The 12584-nt window shown below is 63.3% G+C and overlaps 2 non-coding genes across 2 annotated transcripts; both read right to left on the reverse strand.

Annotated features, from left to right (window-relative positions):
• Positions 1 to 4516: 4516 nt before the first annotated feature.
• LOC131869271 (5S ribosomal RNA) lies at positions 4517 to 4635 on the reverse strand. The gene has a single exon (XR_009367662.1). It is a non-coding gene; the product is annotated as a 5S ribosomal RNA (ribosomal RNA).
• A 7830-nt stretch (positions 4636 to 12465) lies between these two features.
• LOC131869241 (5S ribosomal RNA) lies at positions 12466 to 12584 on the reverse strand. Its single transcript, XR_009367633.1, has one exon. It is a non-coding gene; the product is annotated as a 5S ribosomal RNA (ribosomal RNA).

Consider the following 12584-nt stretch of genomic DNA (forward strand, 5'->3'; position numbering starts at 1 on the left):
TCGGGCATTACCCTCGAGCCACCTTTCCGTCCGAGAGTTTAGTGAGGCTTTTTACCGTTGCAGCTCCCCATGTCCGAACTGGGGATTTCTGGGTAGGGGCTTCGGGTGCGCATTACATTTTTGCCCAAGCGTCCAGTGGGGTTTCTGGTGCGCTCCGAAGTGGGGTTATTGGAGCGCATCAAAGGTGCGCAATGCTGGTGCGAACCCGGGAGCGCTCCGATGTGTGCTCCAAGGTGCGGCGTGCACGAAGTCCGAGCCCGGTTTGCCCCGGGTGCGCACCTCGCGTGCACCTTCGCCGGGGTGAGCACCTTGGTGTGCAGACCTTGGTTGGGTTGCGCGCCCTGGTGCGCACCAAGGAGCGCTCTGAAGTGTGCTCCAAGGTGCGGCGTGCACGAAGTCGGAGCCCGGTTTGCCCCGGGTGTGCACCTCGGGTGCGCACCTCGCGTGCACCTTCGCTGCGGTGGGCACCTTGGCTGGGTTGCGCGCCTTGGTGGGCACCATGCAGTGCACGAAGTCGGAGCCCGGATTGCCCCGGGCGCGCACCTCCGCCAGGGTGGGCACCTTGGTGCGCACAACTTGCCTGGGCTGCGCACCAGGAAGGGCTCAAGATGGCACCCGCGTTCCGTTTTTTTCACTATCTTTCAGAACGGAAATTTTAAAATCTCGTTTTTTTTTGCCTTTTCTGGAAATTAGTGAAGGCAGCGCATCAAAGGTGCGCAACGCTGGTGCGAACCTGGGAGCGCTCCGATGTGTGCTCCAAGGTGCGGCGTGCACGAAGTCGGACCCCGGTTTGCCCCGGGTGCGCACCTCGCGTGCACCTTGGTGCGCACACCTTGGCTGGGTTGCGCGCCCTGGTGGGCACCATGGTGCGCACCAAGGAGCGCTCCGAAGTGTGCTCCAAGGTGCGGCGTGCACGAAGTCGGAGCCCGGTTTGCCCCGGGTGCGCACCTCGCGTGCACCTTCGCCGCGGTGGGCACCATGGCGTGCACGAAGTCGGAGCCCGGTTTGCCCCGGGTGCGCACCTCGCGTGCACCTTCGCCGGGGTGGGCACCTTGGTGTGCAGACCTTGGCTGGGTTGCGCGCCCTGGTGGGCACCATGGTGCGCACCAAGGAGCGCTCCGAAGTGTGCTCCAAGGTGCGGCCTGCACGAAGTCGGAGCCCGGTTTGCCCCGGGTGTGCACCTCGGGTGGGCACCTTGGTGCGCATGCCTTGCCTGGGCTGCGCACCAGGGCGGGCTCAAGATGGCACCCGCGTTCCTTTTTTTTCACTATCTTTCAAAACGGAAATTTTAAAATCTCATTTTTTTTTGCCTTTTTCTGGAAATTAGTGAAGGCAGCGCATCAAAGGTGCGCACCTCGCTGCCCACCACGGTGCGCAACGCCGGTGGGCACCCGGGAGTGCTTCGAAGTGTGCTCCAAGGTGCTGCGTGCACGTTGTCGGAGCCCGGTTTGCCCCGGGTGCGCACCTCGCGTGCACCTTCGTCGGGGTGGGCACCTTGGCTGGGTTTGCCCCGGCTGCGCTCCGAAGCGGGGTTATTGGAGCGCCGCCTCTTTTTTTGTCGGAGCGTTTGGTGGGGTTTCTCGCATTGGCTCTTCCGAGGCCCGGTTGCCACCCTGGTGCGCACGAAGTCGGAAGTAGGGTTAATTGCCCGGGTGCGCACCTTTGCCAGGGTGGGCACCTTACCTGGGCTGCGCACCAGGGCGGGCTCAAGATGGCACGCGCGTTCCGTTTTTTTCACTATCTTTCAAAACGGAAATTTTAAAATCTCCTTTTTTTTTTGCCTTTTCTGGAAATTAGTGAAGGCAGCGCATCAAAGGTGCGCACCTCGCTGCCCACCTTGGTGTGCTCTGAGGTGCGCACCCGGGAGCGCTACGAAGTGTGCTCCAAGGTGCGGCGTGCACGTTGTCGGAGCCCGGTTTGCCCCGGGTGCGCACCTCGCCTGCACCTTGGCCGGGGTGGGCACCTTGGCTGGGTTTGCCCAGGGTGCGCTCCGAAGCGGGGTTACTGGAGCGCCCCCTCTTTTTTTGTCAGAGCGTTTGGTGGGGTTTCTCGCATTGGCTCTTCCCAGGCCCGGTTGTTGGGTGCGCTCCCACCCTGGCGCGCGCGAAGTTGGAAGTTGGGTTAATTGCCCGGGCGCGCACCTTCGCCAGGGTGGGCACCTTGGTGCGCACACCTTGGCTGGGCTGCGCACCAGGGCGGGCTCAAGATGGCACCAGCATTCCCTTTTTCTCACTATCTTTCAAAACGGAAATTTTAAAATCTCGTTTTTTTTTTGCCTTTTATGGAAATTAGTGAAGGCATCGCATCAAAGGTGCGCACCTCGCTGCCCACCTTGGTGTGCTCCGAGGTGCCCACCACGGTGCGCAACGCCGGTGCGAACCCGGGAGCGCCCCGATGTGTGCTCCAAGGTGCGGCGTGCACGAAGTCGGACCCCGGTTTGCCCCGGGTGCGCACCTCGCGTGCACCTTGGTGCGCACACCTTGGCTGGGTTGCGCGGCCTGGTGGGCACCATGGTGCGCACCAAGGAGCGCTCCGAAGTGTGCTCCAAGGTGCGGCGTGCACGAAGTCGGAGCCCGGTTTGCCCCGGGTACGCACCTCGCGTGCACCTTCGCCGGGGTGGGCACCTCGGCTGGGTTGCGCGCCCTGGTGCGCACCAAGGAGCGCTCCGAAGTGTGCTCCAAGGTGCGGCGTGCACGAAGTCGGAGCCCGGTTTGCCCCGGGTGCGCACCTTCGCCGCGGTGCGCACCATGGCGTGCACGAAGTCGGAGCCCGGTTTGCCCCGGGTGCGCACCTCGCGTGCACCTTCGGCGGGGTTGCGCGCCCTGGTGGGCACCATGGTGCGCACCAAGGAGCGCTCCGAAGTGTGCTCCAAGGTGCGGCGTGCACGAAGTCGGAGCCCGGTTTGCCCCGGGTGCGCACCTCGCGTGCACCTTCGGCGGGGTTGCGCGCCCTGGTGGGCACCATGGTGCGCACCAAGGAGCGCTCCGAAGTGTGCTCCAAGGTGCGGCGTGCACGAAGTCGGAGCCCGGTTTGCCCCGGGTGCGCACCTCGCGTGCACCTTCGCCGCGGTGGGCACCATGGCGTGCACGAAGTCGGAGCCCGGTTTGCCCCGGGTGCGCACCTCGCGTGCACCTTCGCCGGGGTGGGCACCTCGGCTGGGTTGCGCGCCCTGGTGCGCACCAAGGAGCGCTCCGAAGTGTGCTCCAAGGTGCGGCGTGCACGAAGTCGGAGCCCGGTTTGCCCCGGGTGCGCACCTCGCGTGCACCTTCGCCAGGGTGGGCACCTCGGTGCGCACACCTTCTCAATGTTTTCTTGCCTTTTCTGGAAATTGGTGAAGGCAGCGCATCAAAGGTGCGCACCTCGGTGTGCTCCGAGGTGCGAACCCGAGAGCGCTCCGAGGTGCCCACGAAGTCGAAAGTCGGGTTAATTGCATTGTTTTCCCCGGGTGCGCTCCGAGGTGCGCAACATCGGCGCGCACCAAGGAGGGCTCCGAAGTGTGCTCCAAGGTGCGCACGATGGCGTGCACCTCTGGTGCGCACGATTCGGAGCTCGGTTTGACCGGGGTGCGCACACCTTGGCTGGGTTGCGCACCTTTTGTGCGCTCCAAGGTGCGCACGAAGTCGGAGCTCGGTTTGCCCCGGGTGCGCACCTTCGCCAGGGTGCGCACCTTGATGCGCACGCCTTGGCTGGGCTGCGCACCTTGGTGGGCGCCATGGTGCGCACCTTTCGTGCGCTCCAAGGTGCGCACGAAGTCGGAGCTCGGTTTGCCCCGGGTGCGCACCTTGGTGGGCGCCATGGTGCACTCCGAGGTGCCCAAGATTGGTGCGCACCAAGGAGCGCTCCGAAGTGCGCTCCAAGGTGCGCGCGAAGTCGAAAGTTGGGTTAATTGTCCGGTTTGCCTCGGGTGCGCACCTTGCGTGCACCTTCGCCAGGGTGGGCGCCTTGGTGCGCACACCTTGGCTGGGCTGCGCACACCTTGGCACCCGCGTTTCCTTCATTTTAAATTTTTTTTTTTTACAATCTCTCAAGTGGGAAATTCTATAATCTCAACTTTTTTTGCCTTTTCAGGAAACTTTTGAATGGAGCGCATCATTGGTGCGCTCCGAAGTGTGCTCCAAAGCTCTCTCCAGCTGCGTGCACCTGCCCCGGCCGCGCACCCGGCCCCGCCCAGCTTCGCTCACCTGTCCCGGGCGTCTGGTGCGGAACCTTAGAGTAAGAAACATCACCGTGCACCTTGGCCAACGTGCGCGACTCGACCGAGCGCGCACTGGCCGAGGTGCACACCGATTTCACCTGGGTGCGCGCGCAGCACCTCGGGCGCACCGGGGTGCGCGCACAACGCCCGGGTTGCACCGTGGCCTGTGTGCTCGGGGCGCCTCGGGTGCGCGCTCGGTGTCGCCCCCGCGCGCGCGGTAGTGCGGGCAGCGCACCCCGGCCCGGCCCGGCCCCGACGAGAACGCAAACGGGCAAAAGGTTTATTCAAATAGCATTGCGATGCCCGGCGAAAAACTAAAAAAGGGTGCAACACCGGGACTTCCCGGGAGGTCACCCATCCCAGTACTACTCCGGCCCAAGCGCGCTTAACTGCGGAGTTCTGATGGGATCCGGTGCACTAACGCTGGTATGATCGCACCCGTTATGAGCTTGTCGCAGTGTGTACTTAGCAAACCGCGACCCACGTGCGAATCCACCCCGGCCACCCACCCCCGTCGAGGTGCACACCCTCCCTCGCGAAGTGCGCCCCGTTCGCCAAGTGTGAGCCCTGCCCGGGTGCGCGCACCTTGCTAGGGCGTCGGGTGTGCACCCGGCCCGGCCTACGTGCGTGCACCTGTAGGGGGCGTCGTGTGCGTGCAGTGTCCCGTCTGCAACGCGGTGCCCACACACCACCTCGGGCGCAACGACCTGCGCTCACATGTGGGCCGAGTGCACCTTGGTGCATGTTCGGGGCGCCTCGGGTGCACGCTCGATCTTGCCCCGGTGCACCAAGGCGCTCGGTTTGCCCCGGGTGCGCACTTGGTGCAAGGTGGGCACCCAAAATAGGGATCAAGCACCAAAACACAAGTTTCGGGATGCAAAATGGGACCCAAGGACCACAAATGCGTTCCAAGACCCATGATGGGTCCACGAGAACAAAAATGTGTTCCGAGACTTAATAAACAAATATTGGGTTTTAGGAGAAGAAACATGCTCTGATGCCCAAAACGAGAATCGACCCCGAAAAGGCCACAGGCCAAAAGTGGGATGCGAGACAAAAAAAAATGGGACCCGAGGACCAAAATTGGGTTCCCAGGTCGAAGACAGGGCAACCGGACAAGAAACGACCTCTAAGGCTCGAAATGAGTCCCGACGACTAAAACTTGACAAGAAGCACCCATCAGGCACCCAACTCGACACCCATGGGATGCCGACCCACCCGGGCTTCCACCTAGCACACCTTGGCACCCACCCACCCTCGCACCCAACCTCGCACCCAACTTAGCACCTTTGAACCCACATTGGCACTCACCCTGACCCTGGCACCTTGGAACCCACATTGGCACTCACCTTGACCCTGGCACCCACCTTTGCACTCACCTTGGGACCCACCCTGGCTCCCACCTCGGCACCCACCCAGACACCCACCTTGGTTCCTTGGCACCCACCTTGGATCCTTGGCACCCACCCCGACACCCACCTTGGCACGCAACTTGGCTACTTGCCACCCACCTTGGCTCCTTGACGCCCACCCCGACAACCACCCCGTGACCTACCCTGGCTAGGGTTGGTGCACACCCACCCTGGTGCCCACCTTGGCACCCACCCTATGACCCACCTTGGCACGCACCTTAGTACCCACCCCGTTACCCACCCTAGGACCCACCCCGTGACCCACCTTGGCCAGGGTGGGTGCCTTGGTGCGCACAACTTGCCTGGGCTGCACACCAGGGCGGGCTCAAGATGGCACCCGCGTTCCGTTTTTTTCACTATCTTTCAAAACGGAAATTTTAAAATCTCATTTTTTTCTTTTTTTTGCCTTTTCTGGAAATTAGTGAAGGCAGCGCATCAAAGGTGCGCAATGCTGGTGCGAACCCGGGAGCGCTCCGATGTGTGCTCCAAGGTGCGGCGTGCACGAAGTCCGAGCCCGGTTTGCCCCGGGTGCGCACCTCGCGTGCACCTTCGCCGGGGTGAGCACCTTGGCTGGGTTGCGCGCCCTGGTGCGTACCAAGGAGCGCTCTGAAGTGTGCTCCAAGGTGCGGCGTGCACGAAGTCGGAGCCCGGTTTGCCCCGGGTGTGCACCTCGGGTGCGCACCTCGCGTGCACCTTCGCTGCGGTGGGCACCTTGGCTGGGTTGCGCGCCTTGGTGGGCACCATGCAGTGCACGAAGTCGGAGCCCGGTTTGCCCCGGGCGCGCACCTCCGCCAGGGTGGGCACCTTGGTGCGCACAACTTGCCTGGGCTGCGCATCAGGAAGGGCTCAAGATGGCACCCGCGTTCCGTTTTTTTCACTATCTTTCAGAACGGAAATTTTAAAATATCGTTTTTTTTTGCCTTTTCTGGAAATTAGTGAAGGCAGCGCATCAAAGGTGCGCAACGCTGGTGCGAACCTGGGAGCGCTCCGATGTGTGCTCCAAGGTGCGGCGTGCACGAAGTCGGAGCCCGGTTTGCCTCGGGTGCGCCCTGGTGGGCACCATGGTGCGCACCAAGGAGCGCTCCGAAGTGTGCTCCAAGGTGCGGCCTGCACGAAGTCGGAGCCCGGTTTGCCCCGGGTGTGCACCTCGGGTGGGCACCTTGGTGCGCATGCCTTGCCTGGGCTGCGCACCAGGGCGGGCTCAAGATGGCACCCGCGTTCCTTTTTTTTCACTATCTTTCAAAACGGAAATTTTAAAATCTCATTTTTTTTTGCCTTTTTCTGGAAATTAGTGAAGGCAGCGCATCAAAGGTGCGCACCTCGCTGCCCACCACGGTGCGCAACGCCGGTGGGCACCCGGGAGTGCTTCGAAGTGTGCTCCAAGGTGCTGCGTGCACGTTGTCGGAGCCCGGTTTGCCCCGGGTGCGCACCTCGCGTGCACCTTCGTCGGGGTGGGCACCTTGGCTTGGTTTGCCCCGGCTGCGCTCCGAAGCGGGGTTATTGGAGCGCCGCCTCTTTTTTTGTCGGAGCGTTTGGTGGGGTTTCTCGCATTGGCTCTTCCGAGGCCCGGTTGCCACCCTGGCGCGCACGAAGTCGGAAGTAGGGTTAATTGCCCGGGTGCGCACCTTTGCCAGGGTGGCACCTTACCTGGGCTGCGCACCAGGGCGGGCTCAAGATGGCACGCGCGTTCCGTTTTTTTCACTATCTTTCAAAACGGAAATTTTAAAATCTCCTTTTTTTTTTGCCTTTTCTGGAAATTAGTGAAGGCAGCGCATCAAAGGTGCGCACCTCGCTGCCCACCTTGGTGTGCTCTGAGGTGCGCACCCGGGAGCGCTACGAAGTGTGCTCCAAGGTGCGGCGTGCACGTTGTCGGAGCCCGGTTTGCCCCGGGTGCGCACCTCGCCTGCACCTTGGCCGGGGTGGGCACCTTGGCTGGGTTTGCCCAGGGTGCGCTCCGAAGCGGGGTTACTGGAGCGCCCCCTCTTTTTTTGTCAGAGAGTTTGGTGGGGTTTCTCGCATTGGCTCTTCCCAGGCCCGGTTGTTGGGTGCGCTCCCACCCTGGCGCGCGCGAAGTTGGAAGTTGGGTTAATTGCCCGGGCGCGCACCTTCGCCAGGGTGGGCACCTTGGTGCGCAAACCTTGGCTGGGCTGCGCACCAGGGCGGGCTCAAGATGGCACCAGCATTCCCTTTTTCTCACTATCTTTCAAAACGGAAATTTTAAAATCTCGTTTTTTTTTTGCCTTTTATGGAAATTAGTGAAGGCATCGCATCAAAGGTGCGCACCTCGCTGCCCACCTTGGTGTGCTCCGAGGTGCCCACCACGGTGCGCAACGCCGGTGCGAACCCGGGAGCGCCCCGATGTGTGCTCCAAGGTGCGGCGTGCACGAAGTCGGACCCCGGTTTGCCCCGGGTGCGCACCTCGCGTGCACCTTGGTGCGCACACCTTGGCTGGGTTGCGCGGCCTGGTGGGCACCATGGTGCGCACCAAGGAGCGCTCCGAAGTGTGCTCCAAGGTGCGGCGTGCACGAAGTCGGAGCCCGGTTTGCCCCGGGTGCGCACCTTCGCCGCGGTGGGCACCATGGCGTGCACGAAGTCGGAGCCCGGTTTGCCCCGGGTGCGCACCTCGCGTGCACCTTCGCCGGGGTGGGCACCTCGGCTGGGTTGCGCGCCCTGGTGCGCACCAAGGAGCGCTCTGAAGTGTGCTCCAAGGTGCGGCGTGCACGAAGTCGGAGCCCGGTTTGCCCCGGGTGTGCACCTCGCGTGCGCACCTCGCGTGCGCACCTCGCGTGCACCTTCGCTGCGGTGGGCACCTTGGCTGGGTTGCGCGCCTTGGTGGGCACCATGCAGTGCACGAAGTCGGAGCCCGGATTGCCCCGGGCGCGCACCTCCGCCAGGGTGGGCACCTTGGTGCGCACAACTTGCCTGGGCTGCGCACCAGGAAGGGCTCAAGATGGCACCCGCGTTCCGTTTTTTTCACTATCTTTCAGAACGGAAATTTTAAAATCTCGTTTTTTTTTGCCTTTTCTGGAAATTAGTGAAGGCAGCGCATCAAAGGTGCGCAACGCTGGTGCGAACCTGGGAGCGCTCCGATGTGTGCTCCAAGGTGCGGCGTGCACGAAGTCGGACCCCGGTTTGCCCCGGGTGCGCACCTCGCGTGCACCTTGGTGCGCACACCTTGGCTGGGTTGCGCGCCCTGGTGGGCACCATGGTGCGCACCAAGGAGCGCTCCGAAGTGTGCTCCAAGGTGCGGCGTGCACGAAGTCGGAGCCCGGTTTGCCCCGGGTGCGCACCTCGCGTGCACCTTCGCCGCGGTGGGCACCATGGCGTGCACGAAGTCGGAGCCCGGTTTGCCCCGGGTGCGCACCTCGCGTGCACCTTCGCCGGGGTGGGCACCTTGGTGTGCAGACCTTGGCTGGGTTGCGCGCCCTGGTGGGCACCATGGTGCGCACCAAGGAGCGCTCCGAAGTGTGCTCCAAGGTGCGGCCTGCACGAAGTCGGAGCCCGGTTTGCCCCGGGTGTGCACCTCGGGTGGGCACCTTGGTGCGCATGCCTTGCCTGGGCTGCGCACCAGGGCGGGCTCAAGATGGCACCCGCGTTCCTTTTTTTTCACTATCTTTCAAAACGGAAATTTTAAAATCTCATTTTTTTTTGCCTTTTTCTGGAAATTAGTGAAGGCAGCGCATCAAAGGTGCGCACCTCGCTGCCCACCACGGTGCGCAACGCCGGTGGGCACCCGGGAGTGCTTCGAAGTGTGCTCCAAGGTGCTGCGTGCACGTTGTCGGAGCCCGGTTTGCCCCGGGTGCGCACCTCGCGTGCACCTTCGTCGGGGTGGGCACCTTGGCTGGGTTTGCCCCGGCTGCGCTCCGAAGCGGGGTTATTGGAGCGCCGCCTCTTTTTTTGTCGGAGCGTTTGGTGGGGTTTCTCGCATTGGCTCTTCCGAGGCCCGGTTGCCACCCTGGCGCGCACGAAGTCGGAAGTAGGGTTAATTGCCCGGGTGCGCACCTTTGCCAGGGTGGGCACCTTACCTGGGCTGCGCACCAGGGCGGGCTCAAGATGGCACGCGCGTTCCGTTTTTTTCACTATCTTTCAAAACGGAAATTTTAAAATCTCCTTTTTTTTTTGCCTTTTCTGGAAATTAGTGAAGGCAGCGCATCAAAGGTGCGCACCTCGCTGCCCACCTTGGTGTGCTCTGAGGTGCGCACCCGGGAGCGCTACGAAGTGTGCTCCAAGGTGCGGCGTGCACGTTGTCGGAGCCCGGTTTGCCCCGGGTGCGCACCTCGCCTGCACCTTGGCCGGGGTGGGCACCTTGGCTGGGTTTGCCCAGGGTGCGCTCCGAAGCGGGGTTACTGGAGCGCCCCCTCTTTTTTTGTCAGAGCGTTTGGTGGGGTTTCTCGCATTGGCTCTTCCCAGGCCCGGTTGTTGGGTGCGCTCCCACCCTGGCGCGCGCGAAGTTGGAAGTTGGATTAATTGCCCGGGCGCGCACCTTCGCCAGGGTGGGCACCTTGGTGCGCACACCTTGGCTGGGCTGCGCACCAGGGCGGGCTCAAGATGGCACCAGCATTCCCTTTTTCTCACTATCTTTCAAAACGGAAATTTTAAAATCTCGTTTTTTTTTTGCCTTTTATGGAAATTAGTGAAGGCATCGCATCAAAGGTGCGCACCTCGCTGCCCACCTTGGTGTGCTCCGAGGTGCCCACCACGGTGCGCAACGCCGGTGCGAACCCGGGAGCGCCCCGATGTGTGCTCCAAGGTGCGGCGTGCACGAAGTCGGACCCCGGTTTGCCCCGGGTGCGCACCTCGCGTGCACCTTGGTGCGCACACCTTGGCTGGGTTGCGCGGCCTGGTGGGCACCATGGTGCGCACCAAGGAGCGCTCCGAAGTGTGCTCCAAGGTGCGGCGTGCACGAAGTCGGAGCCCGGTTTGCCCCGGGTACGCACCTCGCGTGCACCTTCGCCGGGGTGGGCACCTCGGCTGGGTTGCGCGCCCTGGTGCGCACCAAGGAGCGCTCCGAAGTGTGCTCCAAGGTGCGGCGTGCACGAAGTCGGAGCCCGGTTTGCCCCGGGTGCGCACCTTCGCCGCGGTGCGCACCATGGCGTGCACGAAGTCGGAGCCCGGTTTGCCCCGGGTGCGCACCTCGCGTGCACCTTCGGCGGGGTTGCGCGCCCTGGTGGGCACCATGGTGCGCACCAAGGAGCGCTCCGAAGTGTGCTCCAAGGTGCGGCGTGCACGAAGTCGGAGCCCGGTTTGCCCCGGGTGCGCACCTCGCGTGCACCTTCGGCGGGGTTGCGCGCCCTGGTGGGCACCATGGTGCGCACCAAGGAGCGCTCCGAAGTGTGCTCCAAGGTGCGGCGTGCACGAAGTCGGAGCCCGGTTTGCCCCGGGTGCGCACCTCGCGTGCACCTTCGCCGCGGTGGGCACCATGGCGTGCACGAAGTCGGAGCCCGGTTTGCCCCGGGTGCGCACCTCGCGTGCACCTTCGCCGGGGTGGGCACCTCGGCTGGGTTGCGCGCCCTGGTGCGCACCAAGGAGCGCTCCGAAGTGTGCTCCAAGGTGCGGCGTGCACGAAGTCGGAGCCCGGTTTGCCCCGGGTGCGCACCTCGCGTGCACCTTCGCCAGGGTGGGCACCTCGGTGCGCACACCTTCTCAATGTTTTCTTGCCTTTTCTGGAAATTGGTGAAGGCAGCGCATCAAAGGTGCGCACCTCGGTGTGCTCCGAGGTGCGAACCCGAGAGCGCTCCGAGGTGCCCACGAAGTCGAAAGTCGGGTTAATTGCATTGTTTTCCCCGGGTGCGCTCCGAGGTGCGCAACATCGGCGCGCACCAAGGAGGGCTCCGAAGTGTGCTCCAAGGTGCGCACGATGGCGTGCACCTCTGGTGCGCACGATTCGGAGCTCGGTTTGACCGGGGTGCGCACACCTTGGCTGGGTTGCGCACCTTTTGTGCGCTCCAAGGTGCGCACGAAGTCGGAGCTCGGTTTGCCCCGGGTGCGCACCTTCGCCAGGGTGCGCACCTTGATGCGCACGCCTTGGCTGGGCTGCGCACCTTGGTGGGCGCCATGGTGCGCACCTTTCGTGCGCTCCAAGGTGCGCACGAAGTCGGAGCTCGGTTTGCCCCGGGTGCGCACCTTGGTGGGCGCCATGGTGCACTCCGAGGTGCCCAAGATTGGTGCGCACCAAGGAGCGCTCCGAAGTGCGCTCCAAGGTGCGCGCGAAGTCGAAAGTTGGGTTAATTGTCCGGTTTGCCTCGGGTGCGCACCTTGCGTGCACCTTCGCCAGGGTGGGCGCCTTGGTGCGCACACCTTGGCTGGGCTGCGCACACCTTGGCACCCGCGTTTCCTTCATTTTAAATTTTTTTTTTTTACAATCTCTCAAGTGGGAAATTCTATAATCTCAACTTTTTTTGCCTTTTCAGGAAACTTTTGAATGGAGCGCATCATTGGTGCGCTCCGAAGTGTGCTCCAAAGCTCTCTCCAGCTGCGTGCACCTGCCCCGGCCGCGCACCCGGCCCCGCCCAGCTTCGCTCACCTGTCCCGGGCGTCTGGTGCGGAACCTTAGAGTAAGAAACATCACCGTGCACCTTGGCCAACGTGCGCGACTCGACCGAGCGCGCACTGGCCGAGGTGCACACCGATTTCACCTGGGTGCGCGCGCAGCACCTCGGGCGCACCGGGGTGCGCGCACAACGCCCGGGTTGCACCGTGGCCTGTGTGCTCGGGGTGCCTCGGGTGCGCGCTCGGTGTCGCCCCCGCGCGCGCGGTAGTGCGGGCAGCGCACCCCGGCCCGGCCCGGCCCCGACGAGAACGCAAACGGGCAAAAGGTTTATTCAAATAGCATTGCGACGCCCGGCGAAAAACTAAAAAAGGGTGCAACACCGGGACTTCCCGGGAGGTCACCCATCCCAGTACTACTCCGGCCCAAGCGCGCTTAACTGCGGAGTTCTGATGGGATCCGGTGCACTAATGCTGGTATGATCGCACCC

Source organism: Cryptomeria japonica, unplaced genomic scaffold, assembly GCF_030272615.1.
Source record: "Cryptomeria japonica unplaced genomic scaffold, Sugi_1.0 HiC_scaffold_240, whole genome shotgun sequence".
Taxonomy (NCBI): Eukaryota; Viridiplantae; Streptophyta; class Pinopsida; order Cupressales; family Cupressaceae; genus Cryptomeria; species Cryptomeria japonica.